At 37.2% G+C, this 19472-nt stretch overlaps 2 long non-coding RNA genes across 2 annotated transcripts; both read left to right on the forward strand.

Annotated features, from left to right (window-relative positions):
• Positions 1-13070: 13070 nt before the first annotated feature.
• Positions 13071-13496, forward strand: LOC122468454. Its single transcript, XR_006293248.1, has 2 exons — positions 13071-13119; positions 13192-13496. It is a non-coding gene; the product is annotated as an uncharacterized LOC122468454 (long non-coding RNA).
• A 2759-nt stretch (positions 13497-16255) lies between these two features.
• LOC122468458 lies at positions 16256-18466 on the forward strand. The gene is made up of 2 exons (XR_006293249.1): positions 16256-16348; positions 18048-18466. It is a non-coding gene; the product is annotated as an uncharacterized LOC122468458 (long non-coding RNA).
• Positions 18467-19472: the final 1006 nt, after the last annotated feature.

A 19472-nucleotide genomic window follows, 5' to 3' on the forward strand; every position in this document is an offset into this window, starting at 1 on the left:
TTGTTTGATGTCCTCCTACCATTTGTCTTGTATGGAGTCTTTTATCTAAATCCAAAGTAATGCAGTCATCAGGGCTGCAATTCAATAATGGCTCCACAGGAGCTGTCATCCACAGTTTGCTATTCATCTTGTAAAAGGCTTTGAGTTTTCAAAGTACCAACTAAGGTTGGCATTTCAATGCCGTGGACAGAGCACTTAAAGTTCTTTTGTGTTCACAAGAAAGGGAGTGAAATTGAGAATGGGAGGAGATTAAATGGCCAACCTGCTACTCTACCTGACTACCTAGGGGTAACCCCAAGCTACCCAAGGGAGCGAAGACATTAGGTGATCTGACCCACTCTGTAATGGGACATTATGATGAATGGGGGACTTATTGAGCGGTGTTTGGTTCATACTGAGCTCTACTGTTATAATTAAGAGGCAACAAATTTATGGAAATTGACCAAAAAAGGGAAGGTTAAAAACACAGTGACAAAGAAGAGAATAATACCTTGACACATTTATAGAATCAAAGCATTTTAGAATTAAGAACATCTTTAATGGCTTTAGAGATGCATAAGCTGAAGCTGAAAATGTGAATTAATTGCCCCAAGTTCTCATATGTGGTTGTTGTTCTGTGAACAGGCTGGACTTGGATTATCATCACTAGAATTGAGTGTTCAGCATTTTGACCAGAGGAAGGGATATTTCTCTCTTCCACTCAGATTCAGTTTCTAAGTTCTTCCATGGCCATGATGTGTCCATTAGAAATGGCTAGCCTAAGAAAGCATAGGGTAAGAATTTATGGAACCATGAAGGAATTAAACCAAATACAACTTCACAGACCCTTGACACTCAATGGCCTCTGAGTGTAGAGGAGGTCGGAGACATTTACCCGGTACTGAAGCCACCCAACGCCTGCACTAATTCACTGTGATTCTGGCCCTCCGCTTGCCCTTTTGGAATGAGGAGGTTGGCTGAGAGGAGCTGTAACATAACAAAAAGAGTTCAGAGTAGCAGTGAAGGCCTAGAGACCAGGCCAGCTGTGTTGTAGGGATCAACTGTGTGATCTTGGACAAGTCATTTGATTTCTAGGCCTCAATTTCTATCTGAATAGGGAGAGATCTAGAATATAAGATTTCAAAGGTATTTCTTCACAAACACACTATGATCCCATGAACGTAATAGGTGATGGCTATATTTTCTGCACAGGTCATAGGTCCATCCATTCACTCCTGCAACATCATCAACAATATCAACAAGTATGTATTGAATTCTTTTTTGTCAGATCCTGTGCCAGTGACTGAGAATAGAATAGGATTTCAAAGCACTTCCCTCTTAGAACTTGCAATCTATTATAGGAGACAGATATCTTATCTATTTTATCTCATTATTTATCAATAATGGCGCCACTTGTAAATTTACAATTGTGATCAGTGCTAATACTGTGAAAAATGTGTCATGCTGTGAAATTGTCTTGGCCAAAAAGGTCAGAGAAAGCTTCCGTAAAGATGTAAAACTTAGCAGAGATCTGAAGGCTGCTAAGGTGATCTTGTTTGCCATGATCAATCTAACCTCCATTCTGAAAAGAATCAAGAATTATGGGAAGATTTTAAACAGGAGGTAGCATATGTCCACTTTTGCACCAGATTTGCAAAAAGACCATCCTGCTGTAAGAATAGAGAAAGAGTTGACGGAGAGCAAAAGTAGAGGCAAAATTCATCTTCTTCATAAGATAAGACAAGTGTGGAATTAATTTTCAGCAGGAAAATTAGGAGAAACAATAGTGCTTGAACTTGCAATACCAAGAATCAGGGCAGCACACACCTCAAATCTACCTCTCAGGTAGACTTAAGAGCATCATTTTCTTGCAGTTGCGACCATGTTACAGATTTGTTGTTGTTGTTGTTGTTGTTGTTTAATCAAATGGCAAATGTGAGTTTAAGGAATTACAAGTTGGCTTTCAAAAAGAAACATGTCTTCATCCTTCTCCTTCCTCATGCATGATTTAATGATGGATGGGTTGCCATAGGAGCAGATATTAATATCTATGGCACTAATAAACAATTCTGATGAATTCTAAAGCTGAATCATCACTTTATAATGGTTGGGCAAAAAGCATCCCATGAAATTTTGCCAGTCCTGCAGTATGGTCCATAATCTGTGAAATGTTATTTTGTGAACATGCTTCTCAGAAAGGTCACGGGTAAATGGAAAATCCTGATTGATCATTTTAAAGGCTGTTCATGGTGACTGATATATTACTAAAAAGGAGGAATGTCCAGGAAGATTCAAAATATTCCTTCAGAATAACTTCTAGGTGTCCTATCATATTCTTAGTTACAATGGGAAAGATAACGTATTTTGGCCTGAAAACTCTTCTCCAATTTTATTAGTCACAAGTCTTCTCACCTATATACTCATCTTGCAAAATTGGTTTTCTCCGTGTTCCAGAATTAGCTCCATGTGACTTCATCTTCACCCTTTATATCAACTCATGCTTGCGTGCCTCTTTTCTCTCATAATCTCTTACTCAACACCTTTTGGCTTATAAGACCCTGCACAATTTATATATAAATCATCCTCATAGCACCCAAAGGAAAAAAATACATATCACCTGAAAGAATAGATAGTAAATATTTGCTGATTGGTTAAAATAATGTCTATCAAAAAATGCTTCAAATCCTTCAAAAAGATGAGATGAAATACCTTCAATATAAAGAGTCAAGTTATGATCATGAGATTGCCAAGGGAAGTGATTGATTTTCTTTAATTTTTTTAAACCATGGCCGAATCTACTAGATGCTTCCTAGTACAAGGATTTCTAAAATCAAGAGTTAATATGGTGATCAGAAAAATAAAAATAGAGTAGGAATTATAAAACTTGACCAAAAATCTCTACTGCTACTCAAGGCATTCATTCAGTAAACACAAGCATAAATAAGTAAATTAATGTTTTGGACCACAATTAGGGGACTTTATGGTATTAAATTAAATAAAACTGAAGAGACAGGCACACTCAGCCTTCCCCAAACTCATCAAATTATAGATTCTATGATTTCCTTTGAAAATCCCAAGACAAAAGAAATATATGGAACCTTAAATTCACTGAGAGTTTGGAAAATTACTATAGAGCTTGGAGAGTGCATGAAGAGTACATCAGTAGAGCTGTTTATGTCTTACCTTGGCTTGTAAGGCCCTGCATTATTTGGTCCCTGCCTCCATTTCTGATCCCATCTTGCACCTAGCTTCCAACCCCACTGGGTTACTTTCTGGTCTTTGAGCATGCAGAACCCATTCACATCTTGGCTGCTAATTCTGCTTAGACGGTTCTTAGCATAGATGTTTGCATGGCTGACTCCTTATTCTTCATAGTTTAAGTGAAATGTCACCTTCTCAGACTGGCCTTGTCTCACCACCTGGTTTGAAGTAAGGTTCCATCCATTAAACTCAATCTCTGTCATCAGGATTTGTTTCCTTCATAATATATCATACGTATGCGTGTGTGTGATATACACATGTCTATATTTGGTCCAGCAGAATCACTCACACATTCTTCTCCCTGGGGTGTGAAGGCTTATGTCCTCTCTAACATCTCTGTTTTGGTTCATTCACCAAAACAACAGTGGTTAATCCATCTCAGGTCTTCCAGATTTCTTAGACCAGTCATTAATTAAATCTTCTTCAAAATGCAGGAGTCTCACACTGGGCTCACTGTATCCCATTTAAGGTTCCCTCTCTTGACTTGAGCTGAAGGGTAAAGTAACCCTAGCTCTCACCCTTGGGGATTGCATGGGGTTATAACACAATGCTTCCCAAAGCCTTCTTGTTCCCATCTCCCTTATTCTCCGGAGACTCCTGTACATTTCAAGGGTGGAAGAGTTTGTTAGTTGTTCCCTGAACACTACTGTAAGTTGTATTTGGTGGGTCTCAGATCTCACTTCATTACCTGATTTGTACCACTATAGATCTTAAGCCAAACCTCTGTTTTAACAAATTAGAATCTTTAAAAAATTCCTTTTAACTAATATATTTTCTTCCTCAGATCCCACTTCTACTTTGTATTTGGAATCAACAGGAGAAAAGCTGGGAGAAAACAATGAAATCCAGAAGAGGCATGGAAAAGGAAAAAAAGAAAAGACGGCCAACAATAACAAGAATAAACCCTGAGCTTACCAGTTCCACAGAAAATATATGATCACCATTAATTTAAGGGGAGAAGATATGTGTCAACTCAGTGAATTAGGTCATCATTTCTCAAACATTTTAATCTCAGAACCCCTTTAAACTTTAAAAAATTAATGAGAATTCCAAAAACACTTTGTTTATGTGCACTATATCTATCAATATTTACTATATTAGAAATTAAAACAGAAACTTTTAAACACTAGAATATATGTGTGCATTCCTTTAACCACCAAAGCAATGACATTATCACATTTCATGTAGCTTCTAGAAAACTCTGCAACCATTATGAGAAAGTAGGAGTGAAAAAAAAGCAAATAATATTACTATTATTATGAAAATAGTTTTGACTTCATTGTGCTCTTGAAAGAGTGAGAAACCCAAAGATTTCCCCAGGCACTATTTTGAAAACTGCTTAAGTAGGTGGCTAGTAACTAGTATTACTTTATTTTATTAGGTGCCTTCAAAAATACACTCTTGAATTTTAACTTCTCACAGGCAAACTTTCAACTCAGGCAACTTCTTTTGACTATAAACCTTTCCAAAACTTTCAGCTCAGATAAAGAATCAATCCAATAGGGGAAAAAAATCAGCCTGTCTGGCTTTAAATAATTTGATTTAACATATATCTAAATCCATTCGTCTTTTCTGTTAAACACTATTCATTATCTCTATTTATCTGAGGGAAAACAACAAATATAATTTTGTTCATTTATATTGGCATATAATCTATACTTATTGATAGATCACAATAACACAAGTTAATTTTTCTCTCTTGAGTAAGGTCTGAAAACTATTCATACCTGCAACATAAAATAAACTTTCAATATAGACTCCCTCCAACAGCATTGGGAGATACTACCTTGAAGATGATCACGTAATAGGACTGTCATACCAGCAACACCAAGCTTGAGGGAGCTCTCTTCACAAAGGAGACCCTCCTTTTTGAAACATCGTAGAGGACATACCAAGTATCAATATATCTGATGCAGTTTATTAAGATATTCTTTAAAAATTATTCTTTAAAAATTATCACCTCCCTACTTTTTTTAATAAGAATACTTTCCCCGAGGGAGGGAGGGATTTAACAAAAGTTCCCAAATGTCCAGAGTGGCAGAGATAACGGTCAAAACTGAGCTTCAGTGCCTCTCTCATAAGGGTGCAAGGAGAGGTCTGGGAAGCCTGGTGCCAGAAGAAATTCTAAGGGATTTTTATTGTATGTTGGAGAGCGAACTGTGTCGGCCAGAGCTGGAGCCCAGCCAGCAGGGGGAGACAGTGAGCTCCTCACCGAGCATTGCCCAAGCGAAAGGAACAGACAAAATTCACTAGCAGCGGGCCCAACCCGGAGGCAACCAAGACCGAAATAAGTCCTTTTCTGCAAGAATAATAGGTGAATCCTACCGCGGAGCTTAGGGAGAGACGAAGGAGAGGAGAATCCTAATTTAGAAACTTCATCTAAGATGGAAGCTCCCAGATTGACCATGAATTGACAAATTTCAGCTTTCAGTCAACAGGAGAAATAGAGCCTTGAGAACTGAGCTTATTTCAGTTATAGAGATATAAAAATGTCTTTGCACTTTGCATTTATAGAATATTGTGACAGTTATACTTACCTGGCAGGGCAGATACCATGATCAGAATATTGTGAGAGTGAATTTTATACTTGTTACATGAGAATATAAAATTCTGGCTCAGGACAGACCCATCAAGAGCAAAATACTATTTAATGGGAACAAACTTGATTGCGAGGCAATCACATCTATGGTTCATATTATTTTTGTATTTAGATATTTTTTATTATCTGTCACTTCCTCCCCCACTGCCAACTGAAGGGTAAACCCTGTGAAAGCAGAACATTTTGGCTTTCTTTTCTTTTTATCCTGTGCCTCAGTGCACCAGGGCTGGTGGGGGCTTGCTAAGGCCACAAGCCTGATATGGCCACAGGACCCTGCTCCGGTCTGCATTTTTAAGGCGTGGGGGGATGCAAACTTGTAGTTCTCCCATCTTTCTGACCTGGAGAGCTTTCCACAGCTCCATTTAGTGGAGTTCTAGTGCTGCCTCTTTTATATGCTAGTTGTGCTTTTAAACCCAGGCCTTTTTTCTGTACCCAAGGACAGAGGGATCTGTCTCTGACCCTTAGTAGTATCCTCCTCACTGCCCTTTGCAGCCTCCCTTCCCTACCATGTCCCCATCTCTCCTGCAGTTCTCCTTTGCTGGTCTCTATCTTTTGTCATGTAGAAGTCATTCCCAGAGCTCTCAATTCTTCTTCATGAGGAATTCTATAAATAGGTATAATTTGGTGTGCACCCTGGAGGAGGTGAGTTCAGGGTCTTCCTATGATGCCATCTTGGACCAGATCCTCCCTTTTTTTTTGAGAGAGAGAGAGAGAGAGCGAGAGAGCGAAGTCATGTGCGGGAGGGGAGGAGTAGAGGGAGAGGGAAAGATAATCCTAAACAGGCTCCATACCCAGCTCAGAGCCCCAAGTGGGGCTCGATCTCAAGATGGCGAGATCACGACCTGAGCCAGAATCAACATCAGACACTTAACCAACTGAGCCACCCAAGTGCCTCCCTCTTTTTTTTTTTTATTGAATTGCAGGTTTCAGGTGGATGGCATGGTGATTTGACAACGATATGTATTACACAGTGCTCACCACAAGTGTAATCACCATCTGTCACCATACAAAGTTATTATAATATTATTTATATTCCCTATGCTATATTTTTCTTCCCTGTGACTTATTTATTACTGCAAGTTTGTACCTCTTACTCCCCTTGACCCGTTTTGCCCTCCCCCACGGCCCTCTGCTCTGACAACCACCACTTTGTTCTCTCTCTTTATGACTCTCTGTTTATTGCTTATTTGTTTGCTCATTTGCTTTGCTTCTTAGTTTCCACATATAAGTGAGATCATAATGTATTGGTCTTTCTCTGACTTATCTCGTGTAGCATAATACCCTCTAGTTCCACCCATGCTGTCTCAGATGGCAAGATCTCATTCCTTTTTGTGGCTGAATAATAGTCCATCGTGTATATATACCACATCTGTCTATCCTTTCATCTATCGATGGACACATACGTTAAAGCAGGGAGTTTTGTGTCCTTTGTTTATTACAGCATTCCAGTGCCTTGTACATATTAAAAAAATACATGTTGAATGAATGAGTGAATGATTTGGCAAATTCATTAATCAGAATCTACTGGGAAGCTTTTTAAAGTACAACTATCTTCCCCCAGCCTCAGAATACCTCTAGAGTGGGCCCTGAGTCTATGTTATTAACAAGCTGTCCAGATGATTGTGATGCACTTTGAAGTTCAAGAATTATCGTAGGACAGGGCTGGTAGATAGGGAAAGTATAGAAAGCCTGGTCAAGGGTGTGGAATTTTATGGAAATACAGCTGGGAGAGGGGCCATTAAGTGTACTAGGCACTGGATCTCTCCATGAAGTCACCCATGGCCTGCCTTTGTTGTAATTTCTATCTTAATGAATTATTTGTGATTTTTACATTTCCATATGTGTGAGAAAATGGTGCCTTAGGTACCACGTGTTTTAAAGGTGCATCTCTGCATCTTGACATTCTTTTCCGTATTTCCAATAGTTTTTTTTCTCTTTTCATTTTCTCTGGGATGTCATATCTTCACTTGAACGCATCACAGGTTTCTCAAAATTAACATGTCTTTCATATAATTTCTTATGCCCACCTGACCCAAAGTTAATGTTTTATAGAAAACCTAACATTTCATAGAAGTTATCACCATTTGCAATTATATTAGATCTGTTTATTATTTTTAAATTTTGTTTTATTATGATAAGTCCACTTAACATGAGATCTACCCTCTTAATTGTTAATTGTATTGATGAATGTATAATATTGTTAATTATAGTACAATGTTGTACTGCAGATTGCTAGAGTTTATTCATCCTCCTTGACCAAAACTTTATGCTCATTGATTGGTAACTCCTCATTTCTCCCTCCCTCTAGACTCTGGAAACCTCTATTCCACTTTTTTATTCTATGAACTTGATTATTTTAGGTATTGCATATAAGGGGATTCATGCAGTGTCTTTCTTTTTTTTTATAATTTTTTTTAGTGTTTATTTATTTTTGACAGAGAGAGAGAGACAGAGCATGAGTGGGGGAGGGGCAGAGAGAGAAGGAGACTCAGAATTCGAACCAGCCTCCAAGCTCTGAGCTGTCAGCACAGAGCCCAACGCGGGCCCGAACTCATGGAGTACAAGATCATGACCTGAGCCGAAGTTGGATGCTCAACTGACTGAGCCACCCAGGCGCCCCGCAGTATCTTTCTATGACGTATTCACTTTGAACCTGTCTTTAGGTTCATCCATGTTGTTACATATTGCAGAAATCTTTCTTTTTTAAAGCTGAAAAGTATATTCCATTATATGTATACATGACATTCTCTTTGTCTATTTATCTATTGATGGACATTTAGGTTATTTCCACATCTCGGTTATTGTAAATAACATTGTAATGAACAAAGGAGTGCTAATACCTTTACGAGATCCTAATTTCAATGACTATTCTTAATTTTTTGAAGAACCTCCATAATTCTTTCTATAGCAGTTGTACCATTTTGAATGCCCACCAAAAGTGTACAGGGGTTCCAATTTCTCCACATCCATGCCAACACTTGTTGGGTTTTGATCAGTGTCTGTGATTTATGTCTGTGTTCTATACCAGAAGGTAAGCTTTATGAGGGGCTCTCGTTGACTAGCGTTTCTGTTAACCCAGAATAGTGTCCAGTATGTAACTGATAATATGTGATGAATGAATACACTGGGGAAGGAATAATTGGAGATGGACCCTGAATAATAGTTTGTGCATAAATAGAGAAATGCAAGTACTCCAGGCCACAGCAAACAACTGTAGCAAAAGCACAGACCCAAGAGTTGCCAGAACAGTGATGTGCTCTTGAGGTGTCACTTCCTGGAGTGGAAGGGAACGTGTGTTAGATACTGGGAGATCAGGCTGGAGAGGGGTAAAAGTGTGGACTCCCTGAAGATAGAGACAATTAAACTTAAGCCCTTCAGTGAAGGACTAACAAGATGAAAGCAGGATCATGGAAATAGTCTGGCAGATAACACAGAGTAGACGGCCTTGCAAACCACCCTTTAGGGCCCCATCTTCCCTCCCTCTTGAGACACCAGAGGCAGAGTCAACTGTCCTGCACTCAGCAATTCACTTTTCCACTCGTCCCTGGACCAGCATTCTACATGGGGTTACCTGATTCCTGGCCATTTCAAACCTGCAAAGGGTCACTGAAATGAGTCTTCTTAAACCAGGACATTCACAAGTGTGAAAATACAACATTAGATAACATTAGATTCAGTTCCCAGAGAAATGTGGATTTGAAAACATGCAAATTACAAACAACTTGATTTGGCACTTCTTTCTACTCTTAAATAAAATAGCAGGTTGACTCTGACTCTGTGAATCTCTGAAACATGGGGAGGAGCCTTAAGTAGACATAGAAGGAAATGGAAAGGAACATGCACCTGTTGCTGTGGATTTAGGTCTGTTGCTTCATTTGGAGGATCCAAAGTGCCACTTCGTATTGTTTTTGAGATAATAAAGAAGTGGAAATAATATGAAAGGTTTATTTACATTTTATACATATTAACTCAACTAATCCTCACCTCAATTCCAAAAGAGAGTTTCTATTTCAACGTGTGTGCCATGAACCACTGCCCTGTCCTGGGGTCTGAGGGCACATCGTACCCTAAACCTTTAAGGGGTGTGAGTTTTAAAAAATGTCCTTGTGCGCTCTGCATCTTCCTAATACCCCTGTGAGGCTGAGAAAACTGAGGCCTAGGGAAGATGAGTGAATTGCCTAAGGTCACACAGCCTGAAAGTAGCAAAGACACATTTGAAATCTGGTGTGCCTGTTTCTTCCAGATTTTGCTTTGTTTTGTTTTTTCCCTATGTTCTGTATGTTATCCTTGGTATGATTGCCTTCCCCATATCCAATAAGCTATAGGAAAAGCGATGTCCCCAGTTGTAAATATATCAGGATTAACCCAGTTCACTAGCTCTCTTCTCTAGCCACAAGTCTTAGGGGATGTCATCCTTCAAACACAGGCTTGAATCTGGAGGAGCCTAAGACAGTGAGGACCATTCACAGTAACTGTCTCATTGTCCCAGCTGTATGCCCGGGTTTTTTTTTTACTCTTTTTCACTATTGACAGTGTTTAACAGAAATTTTCAACAAGCACAGCCATTTATCCTTTCCAGTGTACTAGATCAGAGGCAGAAAAAATAGAAGGAGAGCAGAACACTGCACAAGACAGGTGCAAACAGAGAAAGTTGATGCCTGGTGGTGAGGTAGAAAGAACCCAAGGAAAACAAACACCAGATGGAGAATATCCTGTCTCTTAGAGATAGAATATCTTATTCTCTTAGAATTGGTAGCTGTGAATCACACAGAAAAGTTTAAATTGTATCCAAATACACTCTTCTTAGGAAGTCAGAGAGGTGAATAATTCATCTTTATAATTATTTTTATTAAAAAATCATTTACAAAAACTGTCACTTGAAAACTTTATGTAGAAAATTGATTTTTTTTAAAAGAAAGACAGAGTACAAGTGAGGGAGAGGGGCAGAGAGAGACAGAGAATTCCAAGCAGGCTTCACGCTCCCCACGGAGCCCAAGGCAGGGCACGACCCACAACCCTGGGATCATGACCTGAGCTGAAATCAAGAGTCTGATGCTCAACCGACTGAGCCACCTAGGAGCCCCCAAAATTGATATTTAACTTTATAAAGGATAGGCCAATGGGGGCATTATTGCTACCTGCTCTCACTCTTATTCATTCTTCAAGGTGCCGCATCTGACAGAATCCAAATGGACATGATAACCTTCTCTACCCTTTCTGCTTTCAGATGCTCTTTATCAATCCATACCTCCAGTGCTTTTCTTGCTGCCTATTTCATGCTATCATCAAACTAGTGCATTATACGGGGCACCTGAGTGGCTCAGTCAGGCATCCAACCCCTGGTTTCAGCTCAGGTCATGATCTCATGGCTTGTGAGCTCAAGCCCCACGTTGGGCTCTGAGCTAACAGTGCAGAAACAGCTTAGGATTGTCTCTCTCTGCCCCTCCCTTGCTCATGCTCTCTCTGTCTCAAAATAAAGAAATAAACTTAAGTAAAATAAAATAAAAATGGAATTGTCACATACATGATCAAATGTAAAGGTATTTTCACTTTATATTTTATATTTATATAAATATAAATATATATATTTATAAATTTATAAAATTAAATTTATAAATTTATAAATTATATTTATAAATATATAAATTATAAATTTATAAATTTATAAATTATATTTATAAATATATAAATTATAAATTTATATAAATATATATATTTATAAAACCAACTTTGAAACATATTTTAAAAGATTGTTGCATACTTGTAATATTTAGGTCAAGAATATATATGAATTTTTTGAATATATATATTACTTTGCAAAAGTAATACATATATATTATAGGATGCATATACATTACACTATTACATACGGGAATGTATTATGTGTGTACTAATACATGCACATTGTCAAAAATTTAGAAAATAGAGAGGAACAAAAGAAGAAAATAATTCTATCATTTAAGAAATAACCAATGATAATATTTTTGCATATATCCTGATTTTTTTATCTTTTTTCTTTTTTCTTTCTTTTTTTTGTTATAAAAACACTTAATGTGAGATCTACTCTTCTAACATGAGATCAACAAATTTTAAGTGTACAATACAATATTGTCGACTGTAGGTACAATGCTGTATGGTAGATCTCTAGAACTTATTCTACTAACATACTGAAAATTTATGTTCCTTGATAAGCAATTCCCCAAGGAATATCTTTTTAAACGGATATATTTTATACTAACAACAAAAGATTTGGTTTCACAAACTGTTTTTAATAATTTCCAGTAATATTACCTATTCCTAGTATACAACTGAAATCTCAAGACTGCTTTCTGTTGGTAGGAGAATCAGCCGATTTTCTTTTGAAAAGCATTCAATATCTGACATTTTTCCTTTGCAAATCAAAACCAGACTTCTTTATTTCTTGACAATCTCCAAAATTGTGTTCAGCAATATCTGGTTCTTCTTCCATTCTAAATCTCATCAAATATGCAATTGGAGGAATTCATGAGACTACATCTGGCCAGTGGCTGTGGTCAGATATGACACGCGAAATATAAAAAAAATCAGTTAATTACTTTCCAGTTGTCCCTTCCTCTACCATGTTGACTGAATGGATCATGTGTTCCAGATGATATAAGTAGAGGATGATGGAATCTTCCTCAGCCTGGATGGCTGCTTTAGTGAGAGGAGTACAGTTGCCCTTTAGCTGAAGCCCCAAGAGACCATTAAGTCTTATTCTGTGAAGTCAAATTGACTTCTTTCCTTGCATCTGGAATGATAATAGTATGTAACATCCTTGGCACAACTGAACAAAATAGTTGAGTTGTGAAAGGCTGCCCTACAATGTTGCCAGACTTGCAATGGACTTTGCCTGAATGGGAAATAAACGTTGTGAAGTTAGCCACTGATAATTTGGATTTTTTTTTTTTTTTAGCCACTACAGAATAATCACTTCTGTCCTAAGACTGTTGTTTTAGGAATATCTTACCATGAATACCGTTTAAAATTGTCTCACTGTGAGGAACCCCAAATCAAATTCCTTCCTATGCAGGTAATTTAATTCTTCATATTACCTCTTGAAATGGATAAAATATATCCATTTTTTCTATGCTTAAAGACCCATAGACTAAATTTCCAGCCCTTTATATTCTTATGGTACTTATTTGTATTATTCTATTTATTTATATTGCATTTTTCCTCTTGAGGTGTACTTTAGTAATATTTCGATAATTCTTCCTATTCCAGGCTGAAAGAGAACATCTGCAATGGTCGTAAATATGGTATATGACTCTGAATTTCCATTCAACATAATTTCTAAAGATACAATCATCCTAACTCCCTCTCTTCTTCAGGCAGAGTCCCAAGTATCTCATGTGATTTTCTTGGCATCCACTCAAGTACTGATAAAGCTACTAGTGCCAACCTCATCCCTACCTGCCACCCTGAATCTGCTGCTTTTCTGCTTTGCAACTTGACCTTGACATTGCTGCTGGAATGTGACATTGCTAGCACTTCCCACATTGCTATCACTCCCTCTGTCAGTACCAGTGCTCCTCGTTAAGGTAAAGGAGGTCCTTCTTTCCACCTATACCCCCCCCCCAGTATTAACAAAGAATGCCAGGGGAAAGTTCAACCCAATATTTTGGGCTAACTCACAGGAGTGTCTTTGATGTCACTTCATTAGCAATAACCTATTATTTATCCTAAGACTGGGAAATATGGCTTAATTCTAATCTCCACTGGGTGGAGGGGCTTAGATTTCTGTGTATCACTCTGGATACACGTAGCGTATCACTCCAGATAGCCTAAAGGACCATGGCAGAACTGAGCTTGCATGAGTGGGTCTAGCTATGAGAATGAGGCAGAAAACTGATAAGGGAGAATCAAGGTGGGAAAAGAGGAAGATGAGACTGTTTTAAACATAATCAGTCTGAGGTACTGTGATGAACATGAAAAGGGGAACACTGCTCAGTGATTTAGAAAAATAGAAAAAAACACACAGATTCAGCAGTCAGCAACATAAACAAAGCTGCAGGAGTATATATGAGAATATTCTATATAGCTGGTTAATTACAAACAACTGCCATACCTGAAAACATGGTTAACTAGATATTAGAATTTTTTCTGCTATGAAACATCTAGGAATATTGAGTTATAAAATAATGATCATCTGGAAGTACACAGCTAATCTTGCAAGTAAAAAGAGATGTCTCTAAGGGGATAAGGTCATAAAGGAAGATGAAAATAAGGAAACAAGTGGGTGCTGAAACCATACCTATCCTGACTGCATGTATGAATCTCTTGTCACCCAGCAAGTTGTATGTCAATGACATTGGGCCCACTCAGGGTAAAGATTTAGAGGTGGAAGCCAGAGCCCTCAAAGAGCCATGTGTTCAGTGAAAGTGCTGACCATAAAAAAAAATGTGTGTCTGAAAGCAAAGAGAGAAACAAACGTATTTATTTGTCCTGAGAAAGACAGAGAGAGAGCAAGTGCAGGAGAGGCAGACAGAGAGGGAGACACAGAATCCCAAGTAGGCTCTGTGTGCTGATAAAGCAGAGCCCGACACAGGGTTCGAACCCATGAAATCTCGACATCATAACCTGAGCTGAAACCGAGTCAGATGTTCAACCAACTGAGCCACCCGGGCACCCCAGGAAACATATATATTTTAGCCCAGACTTAGATAAAAGCAAAAGTTTCTCCTTGATTTATAAAAATCAAGCTGTCCCTCAAGAAGAGTTGGAATTGTCATTTGTATGATTTATATGATCTGATAAACTACACACATTTTGAATTAAATAATATTAAGTTAGTAGAATCCTACAGTGCCAAGCAGAAGCAAACATAGATATTCTCTGGAGAAATTTGCCCTGATACAGGGCTTGCAGAATTTCTAAAAATAAAACCCAACCATTTGAACAAGAATCCATAATCTAAAATTAATAATACTAAGAGAAACAAGCTACCAGAATGAATGTAAGAAGAACCAACAAACAGTAGTAGTAGACTTCCTAGGGACTTCTGATAATGGAATTCTCAGATACAAAATTTAAATAAGTATTTCTTAAAGATGTAAAACATAGAATTGAAATATCACATAAAAATTAAAAATGATCAAAACTGAAAAAATAGAAATTCCCCAAGTAAAAAATATAATCTTTGAAAAATCAAAACACAACAAAAGTATTAAATATAAGATTAATTACAACTGAGGAGAAAGTTAGTAAACTGGAAGGAACCTTAAAAAAAATTACCTAAAGTCCAGTAGTACAAAGAGGAAGATACAAAAGATAGTTTTAAAAATATGGAAGATAATGAGGTCATATACATGTAAAGGAAGTCCCAGAAGGAGAGAATACGAGAGAGAGAGAGAGAGAGAGAGAGAGAGAGAGAGAGAGAATATTTGAAGGGTTAATAGCTGTGAAATGCTCAGACTTTAATCAACAGTGTAGACGACCAGTCAGTTGCTACTGCCACACAGGTTGTTTTCCCATGTCATTCAACTAGTTCTCAGAAAAGAATGTAATTGGAGGAGATGGTTGCTTTCTGTTATAGTCAAGAGTAGGTGGACATGTCCCATTCTCAATTTCCCTCCCACCTTCCCTCCATTCTCTGTGTGTGAGTGTGTGTGTGTGCATGTATGTGTGTGTCCCTACCCTTCCTCTCTCTCTCTCCTCACCAAATATGATGAGTTGATGACCCCATGTTAAACGTGAAGGAATCTGGATGCCTCAGTTCTTGCTTAGACGATAATAGCCCAGGAAAGCCACTAACCCAGGAACACCTGCATTGAAGTTTGAGCAAGAAATAAAACTTACAATATGTTAAACCAATGACTCTGGGGTCTTTTTTGTTATAGCAGTTGGTGTTAATTACCCTAACTAATACACAGAGAATCAGGAAACCCCATAAATCCTAAGAAAGATAAGTAAGATCATGCTTATTTACATGCATCAGACTAAGACAATAAGAGCACATCAAAAATGAAGAAAATCTTAATAGAAACTAAGCTTTATATATTCTTTCTTTAACATAGCTCTCAAAGTTGACTACTTTTTCCCATCTCCATCATAAATACCTAAGTCAAGATGTCCATTATCCTTCCCGTGAAACACCGAAGAAGCCTCCTGACTGGTCTCCCCATCTTCCACTCCTACCCTGACTCTAATTCTTTCCCCATCTGTCAGAAAGTGGGGCCTTTCAGAAGTGGAAATCCATTATTACCATACTTCTGCTATAAAATTTGAATGGAATTCCACTTCTCTTGAAATATGGTTTGGACTTTATAGCAGAATTTTCAAGTCTTTCAGCAATATGACTATGCCTACCTTGCCAATTTTGTCTCTTGTTATTCTCACTGTCTCTAGCCATGCCAGACTTACTTTATGACATTTAATGAATTATTCGTTCATCTCCAGGTGTTCTCATATTCTGTTGATTTACCTGGAATATTTTCATTTTCACCTGAATATCTTTCACACATTGTGTCATCAGAGAAGCTTCCTCAGGTAACAAAGATTAGTTTTAATCTCTGAGCTTCTATTTTTGAAGCATTTTTCCTGACAGTAATGGTTGTTTTATTCCTATCTTGGGATTGAGACTTAGTTCATTTCATAGAAATTAGGGTGATGAATTTCTTGGTGGAAGTAAGCTGAATATAGTTGCTGGTGCATAGTAGATGCTTAGTAAATATTTCTAGAATAAGGTGAAGTAAATAAATGAATGAATGAGCAAATGAACCAAAAGAACATAAGGCCATGTTTCAGGAAATTTCCGCTTGTTTTAAAGATGATTGTTGGATACTAGACTGGTATTTGATCCTGATGTCTATCAGAAAAATAATCAAATCTTGGCAATTAAAGTTAAAAAAAACTCATCATCCTTAATTTATTCTAAGTATTAATGGACCTCAGTACACAGAATTGTGCATAACACAAAACTTGGTTTTGTAATAATTAGTACATCTATAGTCCTCATTTGTTTTTTTCTCTCCTTTGTTCACTTGCTAATTTATTTATCTATTCATGCATGCATTCATTCATCCAATTATAGTAGCATTGTAATAAACACTCGTGAGCACACTACCCAACATAAGAATTAAAAAACTCCCCATACCCTCTTGCACCACTAACTGATGTAAGAACTATCCTAGGTCTTGTGTTCATTTTTTTGTTTTCCAAAATTATATCCTTATGTACATAGATACGCCTCAGTTGTATGTGTTTACTTTAGTCTTTGACTTTAACTGTTATAAAGGGTGTTACTCAGCATGTTGTCGTCTGGGATTTTGTTGGTTTTTTTTTTTTGCTCAATTTCCCATTATTGAAATTCATTCATGTTTTTATATGTAGCTGAGTCTATTTATTTTCTTGCCATTTAATATTTCATTATATAAATACATCATAATTTATTTATTTCTCCTTTCCTATTAGTGGACATTTAGCTGTTTCTAGTCTTTTGCTTTTATGAACAGTGTTTCTTATGAACCTCCTTATACATGTCTTTTATGGCAAATGTGAAAATATTTTTCTTGGGTCTATATGTAAGGGAGGAAATGTTGGGGCCATAAGAGACAATGAAAATGTTATAAAATTTACTTAAGATCATTTTATAACTTTCTTTACTTTCTAATATTATAAAATATTCAATATCAAAATGGCCCATTTACAAGTTAGTGAGTTTCCTGCTTTTAAAATTCAAAGATTAATTTAATATTCACCTGATAGGCTTTCTCCTCTGGGCAAGAGATGGGGCCATTCATCATTCATTCAACAAACATAATTTAGCATCATGTTGGGGGTTGAGGATGTACCAGGGAACAAAATAAGCATGGTTCCTGCTGTCTTGGAGCAAGACCCTAATAGTCAATTATTAATGTGATAAATGCCATGAAGAAGTGTAGGAAGTTATAGAGTGAAGAACAGAAATGCCTGTTCTGGTCAGAAGATGGGGAGGATAAAGGGGAATGGTTCCTGTAGAAGGGCCCCAGAAGCTTAAACCTGAATTAGGCATAATATTCCCCAACAGTGGGGAGACCAGAGAGTTGGTGGAAGAGGTCTTCCTGATAGGGAAAGTAGCATGTGAGGATATTGCCTTGGACTTCTATACTTCTTCCCTCCCAAGACTTAAATGTATGCTAGGGTCCAAGGCAGGAATTAGTGCCTCAAACAGCCATTTTTATGGTCTCCCTATCTTTCTTTCTTCCAGCCAGGGCTCTCCTCTGCCAAAGGAACCCGAAGACATATCAGCTTCTAATGACGGAAACTACACATCAGTTACACTAGGCAAGAACACATGTAGCCTTCAGCTGGGGACTCCTACTGCAATTAAAACATAACATAATAACTATTGGGCATTTCTGAGAAAGGAATGAAAAGTTCAGAAAGTAGTATGGGGAGGTGGGCCTTGCATAAGACTGGCTCTTACATGAGAGCTTAATACCTCTAATTTAAAAATAGATAAAAGGACAGTAATGAAAATGTAAGCTTTTCTTTCAGTGGCATTGTATTTCAATATCTCTAATCTAACATACATAGCCTCACTTATTCTGGGGATTCACTCTATACTTTTTACTTTTGAGTTGTTTTCAATTCAATACACTGAAAAATTAAACAGTCGTGAACTTACTATAGTTTTTTCTTTTTTTTGGTCCTCATATCAGACAAAATCAATCAATAATTAACAATAGTTTTTGTGAGCCAACTAGATATTCATTACTATTCTATGGTCTAAAATAAACCAGACAAATAAAAGATGCCATATCTGAGCCTCCAGAATATTCATCTGGTTGGGTATATTTATTTACACATGTGTGTATTATTTTATTTAAATACTTTATACACTATATAAATATATACATAATTTATTATAAATTAATATATGTACCTTTTTCTACCCAGATTATTTATATATAACACTTTCTCTTCTGAGACCTTAATTTGGCAAATTAAATTTCTTCTTTTCCATTATAAAGCCTATGCATGGCCTTCTAATATTCTTTGTGAAAACTATTTGACAATAACAAACTTGTTCTCCTTTAATCCTTGGGACAAACAGTAATTTCTATTTATTTAAGTCTTAGTTTTCTGACTATTAATGTGCAAGGGGTCATATTGTGAAATAAAGGCTTAACAAATGGCCTGTTTGGAATATCAATGAGTTACTTTTAGTCACCACAAAGAAAATGCAAAGATTCTTTTAAAAAGCAAATACTAAACTGTCACAGAACTCGTTTGGAGAAAAAGAAATAAAAGAATATTCATTTGAAACTGCCTGGCATACTGCTTGTTTTCAGGCATGGCAGGGCAGTTATAAATCTGAAAGGAACCTTAGAGCTTCTCACATAATAAAGTCCCATTATGACCTGGCCGTTCTGTAGATAAGGAGACTGAGGCCAGAAAAGTCAGTGCCAATCTAAAGTCACACAGCAACCCTGATGCAGAGTCAGGCACAGAACCCATGGCTTTGACACCATGGATTGATTGCTCTTGTCCCTAAACTATGGTTTATTCCTGCTAAGCAATTTTATTCCAGAAAAAATGTTTATTCCAGCTTCATGGTGAAGCTGGCAAAAGATAAAAGAAATCAGGTTGATAGAGTGGGCATCATTTTCTCAATAATTTTCTTGAACTA

The sequence above is a fragment of the Prionailurus bengalensis genome, chromosome B1 (assembly GCF_016509475.1).
Source record: "Prionailurus bengalensis isolate Pbe53 chromosome B1, Fcat_Pben_1.1_paternal_pri, whole genome shotgun sequence".
NCBI classification, from domain to species: domain Eukaryota; kingdom Metazoa; phylum Chordata; class Mammalia; order Carnivora; family Felidae; genus Prionailurus; species Prionailurus bengalensis.